The sequence below is a fragment of the Haliotis cracherodii genome, unplaced genomic scaffold (genome assembly GCF_022045235.1).
Source record: "Haliotis cracherodii isolate W230 unplaced genomic scaffold, xgHalCrac1.p SCAF_15, whole genome shotgun sequence".
In the NCBI taxonomy this organism is placed as follows: domain Eukaryota; kingdom Metazoa; phylum Mollusca; class Gastropoda; order Lepetellida; family Haliotidae; genus Haliotis; species Haliotis cracherodii.
In genome coordinates, this window is record NW_027266270.1 from 20,991,275 (window position 1) to 21,012,101 (window position 20,827).

Consider the following 20,827-nt stretch of genomic DNA (forward strand, 5'->3'; position numbering starts at 1 on the left):
TTAAACATTTGGACATGGGACGGCATTTGACTTAGCTCTAGCCTTAAAATATTTACTGATATTAATTGATAGAGGAATGAGTTTGTGTTAGCTAGATTATTACTGACGCTGCTCAAAGCAACATTTACTCACTCACTGACTTATCGCTGTTTTGAATAACCTTTCAGTTAAATCATGGCACGACAGCTTAATATGAGAAATACGTCCGAAATAAGCCAGATTGTCGACGATCGGGAATCATTGATGTGTTGTAACCACAGAGCACGGGTATGGTGTTGACAAAACACCATTAGGGCAAATCAGGAATTCAAATCTTAAGATTCTGACGCACACTTCTGCACAGCAAATTGCATAGAATAAGAACAACAAATCACAGACTACCAGCTGTACCAAATTGGAGATGGAAGGGAGGTGTTAAATGTGGCAGAATTTGTATGCAAGAGGCAATACGCTAAATTATCCTTTTCAATGTCACTCATTAATTGCAAAAGGAAAAAAAAGTCATCTGCAACATTCCTCATGCGCAAATCAGCAAATTGGAAAACGTATGATCGTCTTCCACTTATAAAATATATACATGCGTTATACTGAACCTATCATGTTGTAAGTAGTTTTATTGCATATTTTATCAGTGTGTATACAGCGATGAGTACTGAGAATACATCTCTTTTGTAAATCTTTTTATTTTGAACTTCTGTATTCACGTGCACTGTTGCAATCGCTTTTGCTGTATTGATCTGACTGATGTGTGTCGGCGATAGCTATACATAAAACGATTCTCTTTATAATAATGATGACGATGATCGTGATAGTGATGACACTATCCTATAACGTTAACATGGCGTACATTATTCATGTACGCCATACAGTCAGTAACACAGAGGTATTAACAAATTCATGTCACTAATTTATTCATCATAACTGTAGCTTACTCCTCAAACCTCGAATTTTCAAGTTTATTCTCGTTCCTTGGATTATTTTCTCGTTCCTACAATTACTTCTCATTACTCCAATGATTATCTCGTTTTTCGACTTTTTGAAAGAAACTTGAAATAACAAGAAAAACACTCCTCCATCTCTCCGGGGATGATGGAATAACTACTATATCTAAAGGACCAACTGAGTTCACTGTGCTTCTCTTAAAGCTCTCAATGCAGCAGGCGAACCCATTCAACAGGCCCATTGCCGAAGCCATAGGAAACTCGCAACACCTGTTTAAACTCGCAACACCTGTTTAACGAGTAGGTTTTAATAGGCATTTAAGTGAGACATGCACAAATGCCCACCTTGCAAAATATCAAAACGATCAGTGGTTTTCAAAAAGAAAACATCTCGAGTTAAGAAAGTATCGGCCAATTTTTTGGACACATAACTACCCGAAACGAATGGTTTGTTGTTTTACACCGCACTCAGCAATATGCCAGCTGTATGACGGCGGTATGTAAATAATCGAGTCTGGACCAGACAATCCTGTGAATAATATCATGAGCGTTGATCCAAGTAATTAAGATCGATGACATGCATCAACCAAGTCAGCAAGCCTGACCACCCGATCCCATTAGTCGCCTCTTCCACGGATCTTCACGGGTCAACTATGTAAATAAACTACTGATTTGTGTTCATTCTATATGTAACAGGCGCAATAATTAAACATTTACTGTAATTGTTTTGTAACAAAATATCATCAGCAGACCGGTGACATTTGCACTTACTAAAAACATTGCAGTCAGATTTCACGATCTTTACTTTCGTTTCCCATTCTCGTCATATTGAACGGAAAATGACAAATGAAACATTCTTCGATTGAGAAGATCGTCAATTTCGCCAAGGCATATATATACGACATCTTCCCGAGCCAAGAGAATTAACTGACTACAAAAGTCAAGTTTCCACCCTTGCTCGGAAACTAGGTTTGTATTATGGAGTTACATTATGGCTGGACTAACGATTCTATATTTCTTCATATTTAGTTCAATAGTTTATTTAATGGTTATCAAATAAGTAGCACAGTGGTTATAAGTTTTATGTAATCATTTTGTACCTGTTAACAAAGGAAATATGAAAAGTAAAATCAAAATCATTCTCATGTATCCCGTCGTGTCTCGAGGTTCTGGTCTTTGTAAGTAACACAACGCTGAGCAGAGCTGTAACATAGGCTTAGATATGTCCAATACGATGGTGGACAGTCACGACACTACTTGTTCTGCGCACAGATAAGAACATGTATGAAATCTAACTCACGCAACAAATCTCCTAAAGTGAGATTTATTATGTGGCTTTAAAAGTGAACTGGTGGAAATAAGCATGGTGATTGTAAAGAGCCATGTCGTCATGGTTTAAATAAAATGTTGGCCCTTTTGTCAGTTGTGAAAAAGTACAATAGTACGTTGTGTTGGGTGTAGCTAATTTTAACTGTCTCCTTGTTGTAATTTCGACTTTTTCCCAGCGCATTGGTACAACAGCAGGACATATTGGGGTGACACATTAACAGTGCGTGTTGGAAGGATGTCTGCTGGTATGACTTTGAGTTCACTGCGCAACTCGAACTGTCGTGTATCAGAAGTCCAACTGCATTCTTGCGTAAAGCGGTAGCAATGTATGACGTCATGAATTTAATGTCGCTGCACGTAAGGACTTAAGAAAAATACGCGAATGCTCAAGATTTCATCTAAAGGATAAACAAAATTGCTCACACACATTCCGTTATGCACCCTCTTGGATGTGTACGCTAAGTTCATTAATGCTCAAATTGTCCTTTTCTTGCAAATGGAATAAGGTAATGAAATGTTGAGAAACTTAAGGGGGAATACTTCATGAGAAGTATTTGCTCATCACTTGCTCACCAGCTCGCTTATAAATGCTGGACTGCCTGCCATGACCGCTTTACCTCGTAACTTACAAAACACTTACCACAAACCTGAGACCACATGGAGTTATAAACACCATATGGGCGGGTGATTGCCTTGTGAAGAACGCGTTGATTCGTCATGCTGAAGGCCTTCTGAAGGCCTGACTCAAAACATTGTTTACACTATGCTGTCTTTATGAGTTAGTGTTTTGTTATGTCACTATTTGAGGCATATCATGCACGCCAAGTAAATACCTTATATGTAACATATCATATAGTATGTGGAACTTTACTTGTATTTATGATATTCGGAGTAGATAGAGGACAGTTTGCTCACTGTTTATCTCATCTCGTGACATGACAACACAACTATTTCCAATAGTAGTGTGGGTATTTGATAAGAAATGACAAATGTTCTATCTATTAAAATGATAATATTGTCCGGAAGTTATACTGCAGTAGCCCCAATACACTCGGTGCCTGCCTCAAGTGCTAGCATTATTACCCTGGTCACTGGATCAGTGTAAGCTTGTACCTTGGTAGGCGCTAGTAAGTTATGTAACAGTGACATTTTAAACTTATTCTAACCAGATACTCAATTTTAATGCTGGGTGAACAGGGGCACATTTCGCACAAAGTCACTTGCCAAAGGACACGCCAATGTGCTTACATGTACTTCAGTGTAAGGCAGGACCGAAGCCCAAGACGCTCTGAGGAGACTCGCTGCCGAAGGCGGTCACCAATCCAACTACTCCCCGAGAACCACGTGTCGCCACCGTCATGAATTAATTTTCATTTCATTATAAATATAGTTCCGGTTTAAAGTGTCATTTCTCTCGAGTGATATAGCATCGTATCATTCACTGAAGTGAAACATTATCAGATAAATATAGTATTTAATTACTAAATACGCAAGCGTCTGCTAAGTACACATGTTATACCCTCTTCAACTCAATTGACTACTTGATTAATCACCTGTTAAATATCACATCTGTGCAACGGCAAAACAGATACAATACAATGTAAATTTGACGAAAGCCATTGAGGTTTAAGAGTGAGTGAGTGAGTTGAGTTTAACGCCGCTTTTAACAGTATTCCAGTTATATCACGGCGTGTCAGCTTTATGTGGATGAAACCCCGAAGCGATGCAGGTCTCAGACGTTTACCACTTCGGTGAAACCCACGAGCACGGGTATGATCCTGACAAACCTAGAAATATAATTGGGGCCAACCGGGATTCGAACCCACAATCATAGGTTTCTGGCGAGCCCAAGGGACGCAAGTATGCAGTGCGAATCGCGGCGCCTTAGACGACTGGGCCACCCGTGCCACCTGAGGTTTTTGAACGGTTGAAGTTTTGGTTATCACTTCATCAGTCAAGCTGAATATAGCGAGTTCAAATATCATGTTTTTGATAAGTCAATGTCTGTCTCTGGATATACTTCAAAGACCCGGGAGATCAAATAAAACAATACTGTCAATTATACACTATTTATACATTCGCAATATCACTTACCCTTAAGTCTAAGCCAGAAACAGGTATCCAATCACGCAATATAAATGTTTAAACACAGTTTACTGCAAAATAGATACCGGACACTGATAGTGCCCATCAGGATTTCAGTTTTGTTTTAAAAAGCACTAGCTTAAAATGTATAATTCTCATGCATAACTTTAATATCTGCACTTACCTATCAGATATGAATGCATGCGACAGGATCGTTCAAAAGAAATCATAGATTTTAACTGCACTGTACCATTTTTATACACAAGTAATACATTACGTTAAGGGGTTCAATACAAAATCTCTATCAACATGTCTTATCGTAGTTAATGTTTTGTACATTTCCGGTTGAAAGTGGCTTGCACTTTAAAAGAAATAAGGCAGTAAAGTAAAAGACGCATTCATGTTTTTCTGTGAAAATATCCATTTTGTCCGGATACATACCTTATTTCAATACATTATGTTGAGCAGGGTTGTCAATGTGTAACAGGCCCAGACAAGTCCTTTGCTCTTTGAATAAAGTCGATGATAAAGAATTACGACACCAGCAGTACTTGTTCGCAGCATAGATATGTTTGAAACTGAGAGCGAACCCGCACTATGAATCTTCAAAATTGTCATGTGTTGTGATTTGAATTGTGATTTAAGGCACACAGCGATCACTGCTCAGAAGCAAACCATGGACACTTTTAAGTCGCAGCACGAATTGTCGCGATGTCTGCCCTTCTCATGACAGCACATTATTAAGGGGATATTTGTTTTATATCCCTGAACGGCAATAGGTCACGACTGAAAGATTACGACTGATCATGAATCGTACATCATGTTTTTTAACCGGTTGTGGCACTTTCAATTGCCTTCTTTGTCCTGATAACGTAACGTTATGTTTTTGTACTGTCGCGGGGGATTTCGTTTGTAATTTCTTTGTTCCGCAGTATTAAACGAATGCGACAAGACGAGTTTGTCGACAGCATAAACAACCTTTAGGTTGTTTTAAGAGAATTGAAATTGCCTTTTTGCAAATTTAGTGTGAAAGTCAAAACGAAGTGAGCTTCGTTTTCTTACTCAACATGATATATTATTAATAGCTGACGTAATGGAAGTTTACCGTGTGGCTCAATATTACTGGCAAAGTACATGTGAAATTGCCCTTGTAAACATGTGTCAGGTCAATTTGGTTGGAAAGCGTTGGTTCAAACCACAATGATAAAAATGTACTTAATTGTAAGGTTGTAGTACACATACACAAAACAATGGATAGATTGTAATTTTGTTATTGTGGGTCAGTTATTAAAACCATTATGTAGCGACAACGTAGGAAAGATACTGTTTTCGCAAAGTATGAATATCCTGATAAAGGATGCGTGAGTGAGTGAGCGAGCTTGGTTTTTAATGCCGTTATTCCAGTTATATCACGAGGTGTCAGCTTAGTGCGGGAGGTATACTTCTCGGACCTGCTTCTCGTGGGACTTACTGACAACACGATCAAGTGATATACGTTCGAATAACTGAATCAGTGAAAGGTAACCTCACTCAGTCATGCACTGGATTTCCATGTGCAAGGTTATATCAACGCATCATTAAATATTTATTTTATTCACCCAATGCGGATGACGGATTGCAGATAGGTTGAGCAACAGTCTTGCTATTACTGTCATAGAATAGTTATAATATACTACCGACAAAAATAAGGGAACTGCTGATATGATAGTGAAGGTGTAATGACGACATATCACTGTTAAATAATTTCGAGTGTGTAGATCAATATCTGGGTTGTCCACTTCGCACGGCGATAAGTGCTTGACACCTTGACGGCATACTGCTGATTAACATGCGTGTGGTCGCCCTTTGGATTGGCCCCCATTAACTATTCCGCCCGAAGAGCATCCCCAAGCTGAACCACGTTGAAGGGTGCTGGGTCTCTGGCCTACACCCTCCGCCCGAGGACGTCCCACAGATGCCCTATTGGGGACATGCCAGGGGTGAGTCCAATATCCTCATGCCTTCTCGGTGACGACCTGGGCACGATGTGGTCTGGCATTGTAATCTGACATCTGTGAATCGGAGGTAAAACCTCGATTCCTCTGTAAACATGGTGTAACGCGTACAGCCCGTCCCTGGTGTTGGCAAACCCACCCCTGTCTTTGCCTCCTATGGTAAGCGGTTACGGTCACACTCTTCACAGGACGTTCTGCTTTAATCGGGCTGCATAGAGCCTTTTTACGGAAGATGTTGGAATTTGCCTCCATGTTATTGTACAGAATTTCCTTTGCTACCAGGAGCAGATTTGAATCTTTTTCATAATACAATTAATGTAAAAACACGATATCATCTAAATGTCGTTTTTTAGGTCCGTCACGCCCACTTCTCATTGCGACCCTGCCCGTTTGACAGTACTGGGTCAACAGTCGAGAAATTACACTTGATTTGACAAGCATTCGGGCAACTTGGGACATTGCCCTCCTCTCGTTATCGTACTAACATTGCGCTATTTTGTCCGTTTATCGAGATGGTATCTCCGAGACATTTTAAGCGTGTGATATATATATTATAATGCTGTGGGCATCCACAGTACATGTTTGGTTTCGACCTTGAATACAGAACAAGTGTATTTTTCGTTTCGTAATATGTTGCTTTAGTTTTATCGAGAATATACCATACCACATTGCATGTCTTCATAATTTAAAACACCACATTAACATCACGATATTTTGGATATTCTCCATGATTGATATCAATGATATACCTGTGTTATTAAACAGATAAATATAAACTTCCCACAATAATCTCACCCAATGCACGATTTACTGTCGGCCACAAGGACAGAGCTGTAAAGTCATGATATAAAATTAGGTTGTTGAGTATTTCAAGACTAAATGTGAGATCACTATGTTAGGTTTACTGATTGTATGACAGGAAAAGGATCTGTTCAGAATATTTACACACTGTATACGCAGACAATGTAAAGTGTATCTTAACGACGAAGGAGATAGCTCCATGAGTCAGCGAATGTGATGGATTTATTACTGTGTGCATGCTGTGAACTAATAGTTAGGTGTAAATGCAGTTGGGTTGGCCTACCCGACAACATAGCAACAACACTAAACTACACTACACTGTCAACGCTGTAACTTGACGAAACTGCTCAAATACAGACACTGAAGTGCTCCGTTACTGTACCTGACACATTTGAGTTGGTAAAACACAGAGTAGGATATCAGAACTCTCAACAAAATCTTATCTTGCGCCTTAAAGTAACACCTCGGATTTGAGAAATTATTATATGTTGAGAAAGTCGTTAACTTTCTGGGACAGGAATTAATGAAATAAGATTCGAGTGTGTTGGTGAACTATTTCTTTACAATAAGCGATAAATCACAAAACTATTGGTGGTTCGGTCGCGCCTTTTATGAAAATGCTCTCAGGAAGACGGGTAAGCCAAATGGTTATAGCATTTGCTCTTCATGCTGGGTTCGAATTCCAAAATGGTTACAATGCAATTGCAATTCTAACAATTGCATTGATCTTTAAACACATTTATACATCTTATGTAGTAGATTTGATTTGTATTAGTCTATGTGCGTCACCAATATTAATTGAAATACGTTAAATTGAATACTACATCTCAGTACTATCACCGGGCACTTATGAAGACAGGTACTTATAGCATCACTGCTTATTGTAAAGAATTACATTCACACCAGCACAAAAGTCTGTTAGTGTCCATGCTTGATTGTAGTTGATATGGAATTATGACAGTCAATACTGCTTACATGTTCTGTTGGCATCAGTGTCATTCACTGCCTGGGTAGTGTTGGTACACCGTTGTGTTGGCGACTAGAGAGAGCCAGGAATTTGGACTGTTCATTACATTGTTGAAAATCGAGAAAATATATGCAAGTGGTTATAATCATGAACACGTTATAGCTATAATACTTGTGTTTAGCCTCCAAACGCTCCTCGATTGTTGATGTGGCATGAAGCAACAATTCCTCCCGCACTCTCTCATTGTCTATCATCACGCCGTAGCTACCAAATCGGTAAAGCAATTTTTATTTTGAAAGAAACCACGTACAACTTAATTGTTACGATTTGATTCAGCATATAACGGATAAAAACATTTGCTGAGTTAATTAGTGAGTATGGTTTTGAGCCACTTTTAGCAATATTCCACGGATATGACAGCAGGGGACACCATAAATTAAAAGGGCTTCACACATTGTACCCGTGAGGGAAATCGAACCCCGGTCTTCAGTGTGACGAGCGAACTCTTTAACCACTTGGTTACCCAACCGCACCACACACTACATGAACCATGACAGGTTAGGCACTATGTTGTTTTAACATTGCAACTCACATTAATTGTTTTGGTAATCACACCGATGGGTACCGTGCCGTCATCCTTCAAACCACGGCGTATATATTCTGCTGCCCTCTTCTGGTCGTGGATCGCTGCAGGTGAATCAACAAAGCAAAATATATTTTGTTATTTCACAGTCAAGATGGACTGGACAGGAGGTGAGGTGAGGTCAAATGCGTCTTTCATGCACATGTGTGTGTGTGTGTGTGTGTGTGTGTGTGTGCACGTGTGTGTGTGTGTGTGTGTGTCTGATTGTACAAGATGCAGGATGTATTCTAAGTATGTTCCTTGTGGAAAAAACCCACTATTTTAAAACCCGGTAATTCGGACGGTGTAGTGTCATATGCATAACTAATGCATTATTAACCAAAATGAGTGCTTGACGTACAATGCCGAATTCACGGCAGCTGTACATGTTGGAATATAGATCACGTAAACCAGTTCATCATTATAATTAGCAACCACTCATGTTATAGGCGTATAATGACACAATTAGCCACGTTACACAGACTGACCTCCCGATCTTCTTAGTCGGCTGCTTGATAATCAAGAGAACCTATTTTGACTAAAAAATCTCCACAAAGACTATTAAAATAGTTTCGTCCACATTTAGCAGGTCACGACCATGTACGATAGATGTTGTTGTGAACATAACAAACATAAGCCAAAACTTCTGTCCTCACGATTCTTGTTCTTTTTTATTATGACCACAATTCCATTGCGGTCATAAGTACCAAGCATTACATCAATGCCGAATCCGATATGTAGATGTAATTTTTTTATTTCAACTCACTCTCTCAGCGTTGAATGATACGGAGTTTCAATCTCCCACCTTTGAGAATCTTAATTTTAAGAGAACATCAGCATTCTTCTTCTTGTAAAGGGCACTAATGAATTTCTTTGTGCAGGTATATTGGACGATAAACCGTCATATAGTTTCGGCCAAGGTTTCTTGCTGTCGGAACGTGCGACACAGGGTGAAAAACAATCATTGTATGTCTCTTTTCATGTATCATATCATAACAGAGTGCGACCATGCATTTAGTATGTGTGACCTCGAAGTGTCTATTGTCCATTAACCAACAGCACTATCTCAGAATATCAACGTTCTTCGAAATGAACGGTATAATAAAAAGCTAATGTATGCTCAAAATTCGTGCTGCTAACATGTTATAATTTGATAACAACACATATGTTTAAAAACCTCTCCAACGGCTTGGTTCGTCTTGTGATTGTCTACTAAGTGTCTACTTAGGCCCATGTATTACTTTACCCTGTTTATTTCTTAACGCATACATGTATTCCCATCTAATAACACGAACCACTGATGTGTTCCGATTAACTGTCAATCATCATCATTAGGCGATCTTTGAAACGTGAACATATCTAAGCATAAGTTTACAGATGCTTACAGAAAGGTGTTGCTTGCCACGACAGAATTAATGTGCACGTCTTCGTTTTGTTCAGAAGGATGGGTCAAACTGAATACATTATGTCATGTATATGCAGTCACAACTCTGTTGAAATTTCAGGCAAACATTCAAAGAAGGAATTGATCACAACCAATTATTATGATATGTGTATTAATAGTGTTTACCTAATTTCACGAATGTATGTATATGCTACGACGTCTTAGCTGGTACTTACGATCTAAAAGTGTCTATCTTAAACTGGAATGTCGCAAGACAGTGCGATATCGTGTTTAACAGAAAAACGGAGACTGAGGGAAAGGGAAGCTGTCAATATTATCAGTTGATGATCCATCGTATCCTATTTTTTTACACTTTTTGAGTGAAATCAGAATCAGAATTACTCCCCCCATGAGCTGAAGCAATGTCAATTGAGAATTACGAGAGTATATATTATGGACGCATCAATCACTAAGCGGCCATGTTATGATGATTTGTGACGGCGTCGAAACCATATTTTCATCGCCGTGGAAGTAGGAAAAGTGTAATTTCAGTAACAGTGTTATTGTGTTGAAAATATATATAATCTATTTGACGTAATCAGTGTGTAGTTATTCTTGAATTATCCCTTGTAAAACGTCTGAATGTATACAAGTTTAGTGTGCTTCATAAGTGGTGGATGATGAGGGTTTACGCACCCCTGCAACCTCCCCCTGGATCCGCATATGAATACCAACTGAACCTATGGAGGCATGGAGCTCCAACGCTAGATAAACTGGATTCACGTTGCGGAAATCAATATTGCGAAATCTAGTCATCTTAAACATCTAGTATTCGAATTCTGTCCTGGAACATACGTTCTCTTTGATATTCACGATATCTATAATTTCTGAAAGAAATGCAGATATCGCTAAGTTCGTGTCAGTGACGAGTGCGAAGATTTTTTGAAAATGCCCTTGGTCTGTCTTCCATACACTGAGATTTTACGACTCATTGTAAACTAAATACATGTAGGTCGTGAAACGACCTTAAACGTATTGTGTGTGGTTTGTTGCATGTTGTGACCTCAATGTAGCAACACTATCAGGCTATCGGGACCAGCACCCACTACCCTATGTTTGCAAGTGTCGACTTAACACGATTGTGCAGCGATCAGGTGCTGTGACTCAACTGGGTGTGAGGGGCGGATGGGTAACCTAGTGGTTAAAGCGTTCGCTCATCACGCCCAATGCCCGGGGTCGATTCCTCACATGGGTACAATGTGTGGAGCCCATTTCCGGTGTCCCCCGCCGTGATAATTCTGCAATATTACTAAACGTGGCGTAAAACCATACTTATTCACTGATTGTGTGCCATCATTCCACAATGGCATTGGAATGGTGTTGACTGTGCTGTGACACAATAATCACTCACTCAGTTACGGATATTACAGTGCACGTCAGTTTAGTGACCGTTTCTTTTGGTTTGTTTACAAGCTGATGTCGCATGGCAGGAGTACTGCTGTGCTGCGTCAGGCAATAAATACGTATTTTGTTATGCAAATTGTGTGAATGGCGGCGCTACCGGTAAGGCAGGTCATGCTCACCCTTTTCACGAGTACCTGGTGGAATCACTGATTGTCAGTTGCCCATTCGTATAATTTCCATAAATATTTGCCCTTTACGCCAAGTTAGGTCGGTTATTCTGTTGCATTGACAATGTATAAATTTGGTATTGGAAATGTTGCATATTGTGAAGCCTAAAGACAAAAATATGTAAACATGTTGTATTGTTTAAGTGTCTTCTTCAAAGAAAGAAGTTCAGCACACAGAGTATGACATGTAAGCCTGTAGGAATCTTACCTTCATGTTGCCACATTCATGCCTGGACGAACAGCGTCCAGGGTAATCTGCCACTTACATGTACTGTTATTAATATTTTCAAATAAATAATACATACATATCACACATATTTAATTATGTTTCCACCACTTCCACACAACCCCGAAGATCCGGATTAGCAGTGGTCTTCAGGAACCCATGCTTGTCGTAAGAGGCGGCAAACGGGATCGGGTGTTCAGGCTCGCTGACTTGGGGGATGCATGACATTCCAACTGGGTATCCCAATGGGGTAGGTTAGTTAAAGACCGCAGCCATATAATAACAAACAAGAACGTCCACACAATGGAGTCGAAAATGACCTGTGGCATGACTGGTTTGAAATAACATGAAATTCGGGCGCGGCACCCGTCACAAACACATGCAAAGGCAAGAAAAGTGTTCACCTGAAAACACGGGAACATCATGGTAAAAGTCAAAATAGGGAATTGCATCTGACATCATTCTTGCCGCTGATGTTTCAAATGTAGAAATGTCCTTCATATGTCTACCACAAAACCTTGAATGTTGTAAAACAACTTCTGAGCAAGAGCCGAATGATTGAACTGTCGACAGACATAAAGGACGTCAATTCTGATATCCATAAGTTGTATTCATGTTCGAAAGGAGATTTTCTGTATCAAGAGGAGACAAAAGGTTTTTAAATTAGATGCTCAGGTGCTAAATGCACGTCAACATGTGTTTGAGTCCGTTTTTTCCATTTCAGAAGGCATCCGTCCCAGTTGGAAACCGTCAAAAATTGTTTTTAAGATTCGCAGGACTATTTGGAAAAACCAGAGCAATACATGTACAGTAACAAAAATAATATCCCCTCTTATGATGCGTCGGAGAAGTCCGATGAAAGTCTGATATGAAAGTGCTTGCCTTGCGTGTTTTGAATAACCAAGCTTCATCCTTCCCACCTGAGGATGTTGCTACAGAACATACGATACGAACAAGTTCTACCAAACGTGCGAGGCCACTTATGATCAAATTCTACCACAGGAATGGTAAACTGGTAGTTGTTCCATGAGCCCTATATGATAATAACAGTACTTCTAATACTAACTGTACAGTTGCATCAAAAGTAAGAATACCACCTGTAAATGATCAGTAAACAGGGTACATCTAACAGTTGAGGGTGCGTCCACGGCCACAGTCACATTTTTTGTCAATCATCCTACTCTCAAGTGGAATGTCTATTTTGGAATGTTTCCGTTATTGTGAACAACCCTGCCAACCACAGCCTGATGTAACATTTTGACATCAGTTTGATTCCTCAGGAGTAAGTGAAACGTGGGTAAAATCCCGTGCTGTTTCTCAATATATGCATGACAGTATCATTTACAAAGAGAGAAAATTCCTCAGCATAGGCAAAATGTTCAGAATGTGACAAGTGAGGTTAGAATAAAAGCTGACCTGACTGACTGAGACTATATCGTGGGTACAATCTGTAGGGGTATATCACTCACAACACACTTATTTGAAACATGTTATATACATTTCTGATACATTATCACTGTTCAGCTTGAGACAAGATGATACAAATATTTTTTTTATATCTTTTACAGGTGTAACACATGTTACTATATTTTATAATGGATGGGTTCAAAACCAAGTTCATCATATATGATTAACATCAATCAGGGAACTATTTTTCAACATAAAGCTAATATGTGATGCTAAACCTACTTCATATCGAAAAGGGGCGGTCGGGTAGCCTAGTGGTTAAAGCGTTCGCTCGTCACGCCTGGGTTCGATTCCCGACATGGGTACAATGTGTGAAGCCCATTTCTGGTGTCCCCCGCCGTGATATTGCTGGAATATTGCTAAAAGCGGTGTAAAACCATACTCACTTACTCACTCATATCGAAAAAGACTGTGTTTGCAGCAATGTTCAGCAAGATTCACAAGCAAGTGTTGTTTGTATCATTTGGAAGACATCATTCTGTGTCAAAGATATTTATAACTATAGAGAATATTTTTACTATTATTATTTACAGATCAAAATGCAGCAAGAGGGTTTGGGTGAACCTGACACTGGTTGGGCTGATCATCAGCCCAGGGCCTCTGCCCCCTCTACACGCAGCCCAGGCAGCGAACTCACCCAGAACTTTTCGGAGAATGTGAAGACTCCCCAACACTGCAACCTTCTGCATTACTCATCTTGTCAGAAGAGCTGTATTGAAAGCAAACCCGGGAATTTTGTATTGATCATTTTCCAGGACGCCCTCTATATATTCTGGGTCATACCACGAATGGACCTCCGTGTCAAAACCACAAGCATGGCGAAGACGGCAATAAAATGATCGAGCCACACCATCATGTCGCTTAAGATACTGTGATTGTTGGGCATTCACTGACAATGTTTTGGACAGTATCATTAAATTCATTTCGGGTGGGAAGTGACTGGTCTTGAATAGCAAACAGAAAGCCTCCTGTTTCACTTTTCATTCCAACCGACCTCATCCAAGTGAAGGACTCTGTTCTTCTTAACTGACTGTATGCAGAATACTCAACGCAGCGGTCGTTAAGAAAGTCTCATCTCTGTCGATTTGATTCGATATGGCACTTCACTTGGGTGACCCTTTGGTTCAGCCGCGGTACCTGTCAGTCGTGCTGTAGCCTGCTGGTTACTACACATCCAGGTTGAAACCTCTTTATTTCGCTCAAGCTAGCAATAGCCACCCAAACTGAAGATTCGCCTCGTTGGAGGTGGGATAACTATAACTAATGATTCCGTATATTTTATTGTATATCAGTGATGTCCGAAAAAGACACATTCTCACAGACGGAATGTCACCCGGTTAACTGTTATGGTATAATTTAGTCAGTGACACTTTTAATCCGGAGCCTTTTAACTGGAACAGGAGATAATCGTCATAGTCTTGCCACGAACAGAGCCACAACCATTGTGATGAAACCACCAGAAGTATGAGTAATGACACGGATAAGATAGTGTGTGGGATGGAAAACCACCAGAAGCATTGGCTTATCACACGGCTATGAAATTAATCTGGCTATTTGTGCGTGTTCAACAAGGACGACAGTAAGTAGTCACAAAATACACGTTACACTATTTAGCAAAACCCATTAACTCATCTGTGGTGGTGACAAACCAAGAATGAATATGAGAATCATATTCGAAGCCTATACAATATGATTCTGGTACATCTAAAGGACTTCCCAAATACGTGATAATAAGCAAGAAATAACAAATAGCACAACAACATACTGTTAGACTTCGTGAACAGTACCGTTTATTTCAGTGGAACAATCAACAAGCATTTACTCAACACGTCATTAGGGTACGGAACACGTGGGTTGAGTCATGTGAGTATCCAACAGATTATCACGATCGGCACAGCAGCATACAAGCTGCACATATATCAAAACTAGATCGAAAGATCCACTTTTAGACAAACCACAGGATCTGTATGACCACATGTTATTGTCAGTGGATGACCCACGTCATACAAAAGCGGTCATACAAACATTTTTTTACTTTTATCGAAAAGCCTCAATGTAAATAGATTCTTGTTGATACTCAAATCAGTCAACCCGATTCCGATTGACAATTCAACGAGAACATAGAAAAAGGCGATGGAAAAATTTAAATTCAAGTAACATAAATATTGAAACCATAGTTTCACAATATGTCAAAAAAGAGCTGTATATAGAAGGGCTTGGAACAAAGAGCCAGCACGGTCGTTACAGGAACATGCTTACAAGAACTGAAACGACCAATGACGTCATCGCAAAGGTCACATGATCCGCAGCACTCCAACCTGCAACGAAAAAAGAAGAGGTCATTTCTAAAATGTAGATCTTTAGTGTAATCTGTAACAAGGACTTTGTACGTCATGTTTGTATAAACTAACTCTAAGGATATAATCGTTCAAGGTTGACCCGTCACTTATTTCTACAAAAGTGATATTAGTACTTAGGTATATTTCACATGAAATGGCGTACCATGCGAAATGTGATGGCTGAATACGGATATAATGCAGCTCTGTTGAGGGGTCACACTCCTGGCCATGCTTGTCATGCAGAACAGGCATACTAACAAGTCGCTCCTGTTATTTTGGTGTCGGTGTCAGCCACAAGGTCTGCCTGAGTGGTACCGGCACACCCGTACTCGGTAGGGTGGAGATGGCAGAGAGACACGTCTCCAGGGTAGTCAGTACACTGTCAGAAACGAAAGATATGTTGGAAACTGTCAGTATTTACTCATCAAACCACTTCAAACGTTTAAGTATGGAAATGAGGAAAACCTAACCGAGACATCGACCCAGCCATATGGCACTGAACAGTGTGTTCAGCAAAGCAGTAGGATGACAATCATGACCAGGTAAACAGGAATGGGAACATCTAGTGTACGTTTACTGAAATGGCCTATTTGTAAAATCACAGTGGAACGTCTTCACTAAAAACAAGGCGCAATCAAGTTACCAATATTACAGCAGTTCTACCTCTTTTTCATCACATTTGACCATTGATATCAATGCGTACAATGAGATCGGTTATGTGTTTCATGAACATTCACTCACTTGCAAAATTTGGCGCTAGTGGAAGCGTCTCCCTTGGCAGCGTCGACCTCGCATGGACACGTTGCAGTTAGGGTTGGAGATATATAAACGATATGAAATTAGTTACTATTTCAGGTTGTAACCATCATGTTAATGCGCATAAACAGTGAACATATTACCCTGACTTACTATAATCAGCTCGCCGTTGGCTCAGGTTGCTTCTTAAAGCTTTTGGATTAAGAATAATACCTAAGGGTTTCATCAAAAGTGTCAATGATTGATTTCATTGATGCGTTGTGGCATTACAAGCTGACACGCCATGAGCCAACTGACATAATAGGATAACAAAGAACCGTTATCGTACTGAAATTATAGCAGATACATTGATAACATTCGATCACAGGTACTGACGGCCCCCCAAAAGAAGAGTTTAACCATTACTGAAAAGCACAAATATTCACTGAATGTGTTTGGGTGTATAAGCTGCTTCCCTTAGCCGTGCCAGGATCCGCTGATAACTGATTGGACGATTTCATCAGAAACATAGGTCGCTTTTGGATTTCCTTCTGCATTAAACTGCCACGATGTGTAGGCCTGAACCCACGTGTACACTATATACTTTAAGCGTGTTCAGATATTGTATGGATTGTCTTACATTGGTCGAACTATAAAATCGCCATTTTATAGCAAACTGAAATGTATTTTTCAGCTTATATACTAATCTCCAAGAGCATTTTCTGTATTCCGGTCATTGCAGTGGTAATATATGTAAACCTTAAAAGTTTTTTTTCTTATCTGAATGGCCTCCGAGAACTTATATCTTCTAAAATGACAGTTTTTAACATGATCAATTCATTTACAGTACAACAAAATCGCTTTCTGGCAGTGCTGCTCTTACAGCTTCAGAATTCGTTGCAATGGCGCTCTTGGTCGTAGTGCCGTCACAGCCTGGTCATTAGGCTGTTCTCAGGCAACTCAGCTCAGTTTTCTGAGCACTATAATAATTGCACAGAAACTTTCAGATTCATGTAATCAAATGTACGTTAACTGATATTCGTTTAATGTTAGGAGTTTCAGATAAATAAATAATGCGTTCCTACATATATCAAACGTACTGGAAACGTCTTTACTAAAACTGTCGATCAGTAGGTTCAACCCACTTCCGAGAACTTCAAAGTCAGTAGTTGTGAGAATGATCCGTGTTTTAATTATACATGGAAATATATGCTGGGAGAATCATTTAAATGTTTTGAATTGTTTTGTTTTTGTTTTTGTTTAATGCCGCAATAAGGGCCTGTAAACAATCGAGTCTGGGCTAAAATACATACCAGTGGTTGATACTATGGGTAATGAACAATGGCGTCTGGGTAGATGCCGTACATTAAACCAACTCAACTGCTCGGACCACACAATCTATTTGGTTGCGTTTTACCACAACTCCAGGTTACTGGGGACACATGTAACACATAATTTCCTTATGTTGACGAACAATACAGACTAAATACTTCAAATATATACTCCAGCTGACAAACAACGCAAGTAACGACGCCGGTGAATTTGGAAGACATAAACTGTATGTACATTATGTCATCAAGTGCATAAAATACTGTATTAAACTACTCACTATCAACACCAAAAGATTACCTACATGAACAAACGTATCTAACGATATATGGACTGGATGCAGTTGGTCGCATATTTTGGCTTACTAAAATCACGAGCACTACATTCAAATACGGATTTGGATATGTATTATATCCGATGTTGGAAAATCAACCATGTTTCTGTCTTAACTTAACCAACGGGTTTTGGACTGTGACTTTCAAGAATGACACAGCAATATATTTTAAAAATCTAAACTCCCAAGCCTATTCAACTCTTGAACCAGGACTCTACTCAAAGTGCATTGGCTGTAAACCTTAAAGGATATCTCTAACTCGATCCGATATGGTTGTCATAAAATCAGAATTGAGACAGGAAGACATAACGGTGAAGACCCAGGAGAACGAATATGTATATAATGTGTTTTTATTTTGGATTGGATTATGTCGACATTTCTTGTTCGTGTGCCCCAAGTATCCAAAATTAGAAACTCGCTATCTGATGTGCATGATTTCACTAACCCATCTTTACCTTTGCAAGTCTTATGTCTTCAACGTGTTAACGTACGATTAATCATCGAATATATATATATCACTATGAAACTTAAAATGTCGCTCCACCTGTAATGTTTAAAAATATACATTTTCATTGATACGCCAAACATCCTGTCTCTGTATGTCTATAGGCATGTGGCCAAAGAGCTTATGAATAACGCATTATATTACGAACAGTATACATATATTTCCATAATATAAAACGTACGTGGATATTTGTGCATCAGTTGCATTTGGAGCATCATCGAAAGCTCTCTGGCAGATATATGTGTCATCAAAAGTTGTAAAAAATGGAATCGGAAATTATATCAACATGCATCATTTAACATGAATAGCTATATACAGGTGTATTTCTAAAATTGCTCTCGAAGGAAATATTATAATTTAGCATTTGCATTTGTTTGCAAGATGTTGTAGATGTTACCGACGTAGCGGCAGCTTTCTTCAGATCAGCTATGTCGGTAGTGCTGTCTCAGGGAGCAGTAGTCAGTGGATAGAGACATGCGTACTGGGCCTTGTAAGCACTAGGACAAAGAAGGATGAATACTATTATTGTTAGAGATTAAAACATAAGACTAAGTCTGGTATCGTTACCCTCTCCTCAGACGGGCATTTGGACAGACAGGGGAGGAGGGTCTGACTCCATCTTGATGTGAAAACATGGAACCTTAGGCTATCATTGAATTTCCGAGATAGCTACGCCACATCGATGATTCATCTATTTGATACATGTAAGTGCAACTCTGAAAATAGTCTTTGCGATGTAAGCCTTTTTCTTGTTTTTACAAATATGCCCGGGTCCTTTTCTTATGTCGTGTGTATTCGTGAAGTAGTACCCGAAGTTAGCATGACAAACTAACACATCGTCGCAATGATCCTGACAATATAATATTAATTGATGCCATGTTATGTCAGTGAATTCAACGTTACCATTTCAAAATGCTATCAGATACTCTCCAGACAAAACACAAGCCTTTGTATTCTGCAGAACCAGGTAAAACAGGAACCATGAAGCAAATATCTCTACACTTCGCTCTTACTTCAAAAATCATAAAGTAACTCCAAAGAAACAATACAGGTAGGTAGGTTGACACCTGCATGTACTGTGTCTGAAATAACATTCATGTTCCTGGAAGTAAACACTGCCGCAATAGATATTTTTTTGACAATATATTAAATCTAGCTAACTCACGTGCATCAGTATATATGTCTGCTTTAGCGAAATCAATCTCACACTGGCAGGCGGTGCTCACAGCTAACATTAACACATAAAATAGTATTGAAAATGTTATAAATGAGTAATGATGATAAAAGCACAGTACGTTTAAAACATTGTTGTGTGATTGCAATGACGTTACCTTTCGTGGCTATTACTGTGGTGGGCATTCGTATTTATTTTGTTTATTTGTTTAAGTGAAAGAGTTAAGCTGGATGATGTTTGTAACATACCACAGTCTCCTAGATTTGTTATTCTAGTCTCTACGCCAGAAGCCAGAGCTAATACAGTGGTGGAACCATCACAGGCCACAGCTGTCTTCCCCTTCAAGCACGCAATGTAAACCGGGGCGCCGCCGTGGATATAACAATGTCAACTTGAAAACCACTGTATTTGGTGGAACAATGAATGTCTTTCAAGGGATATATCTAATTTGCGAGATGTGCTCTTCAACACTCTCACCCATGTCATTGAGCAGAATTGTCCCTTTGTTTGAGATGTCGAAAATATGTAGAGATTACGTACAAATGACAGTGGCACCAGCAATTTGGTGGGTCTTCCAGAAGTCTTTCTGACATATGCAGGTGTCCGCAAATCCTGTCTCTATATACCACAACATAACACACATGATTTTCAAATCATCTCTGACACCATCAAGCCATCAAACCCCAGCCACTTCCTCCTTTAGTGTTAACACATTCTCCATATCTGCAGGTCAATAAATGCTGCCGCTATGCTGCCACAGAAACAACTCTCTACATATCATATCGTATCGTATCGTATCGTATCGTATCGTATCGTATCGTGTCATGGTCACCATCAAGCTCCAGGGCGGTCGGGTAGCCTTGTGGTTAAAGTGTGCGATCATCACGCTGAAGACCCGGGTTCGATTCCCGACATAAGTACAATGTGTGAAACCCATTTCTGGTGTCCCCCGCCGTGATATTGC

At 39.6% G+C, this 20,827-nt stretch overlaps 1 pseudogene; it reads right to left on the reverse strand.

Annotated features, from left to right (window-relative positions):
- Positions 1-20,827, reverse strand: part of LOC139461581 (uncharacterized) — a 90,298-nt pseudogene that overhangs the window by 69,370 nt on the left and 101 nt on the right.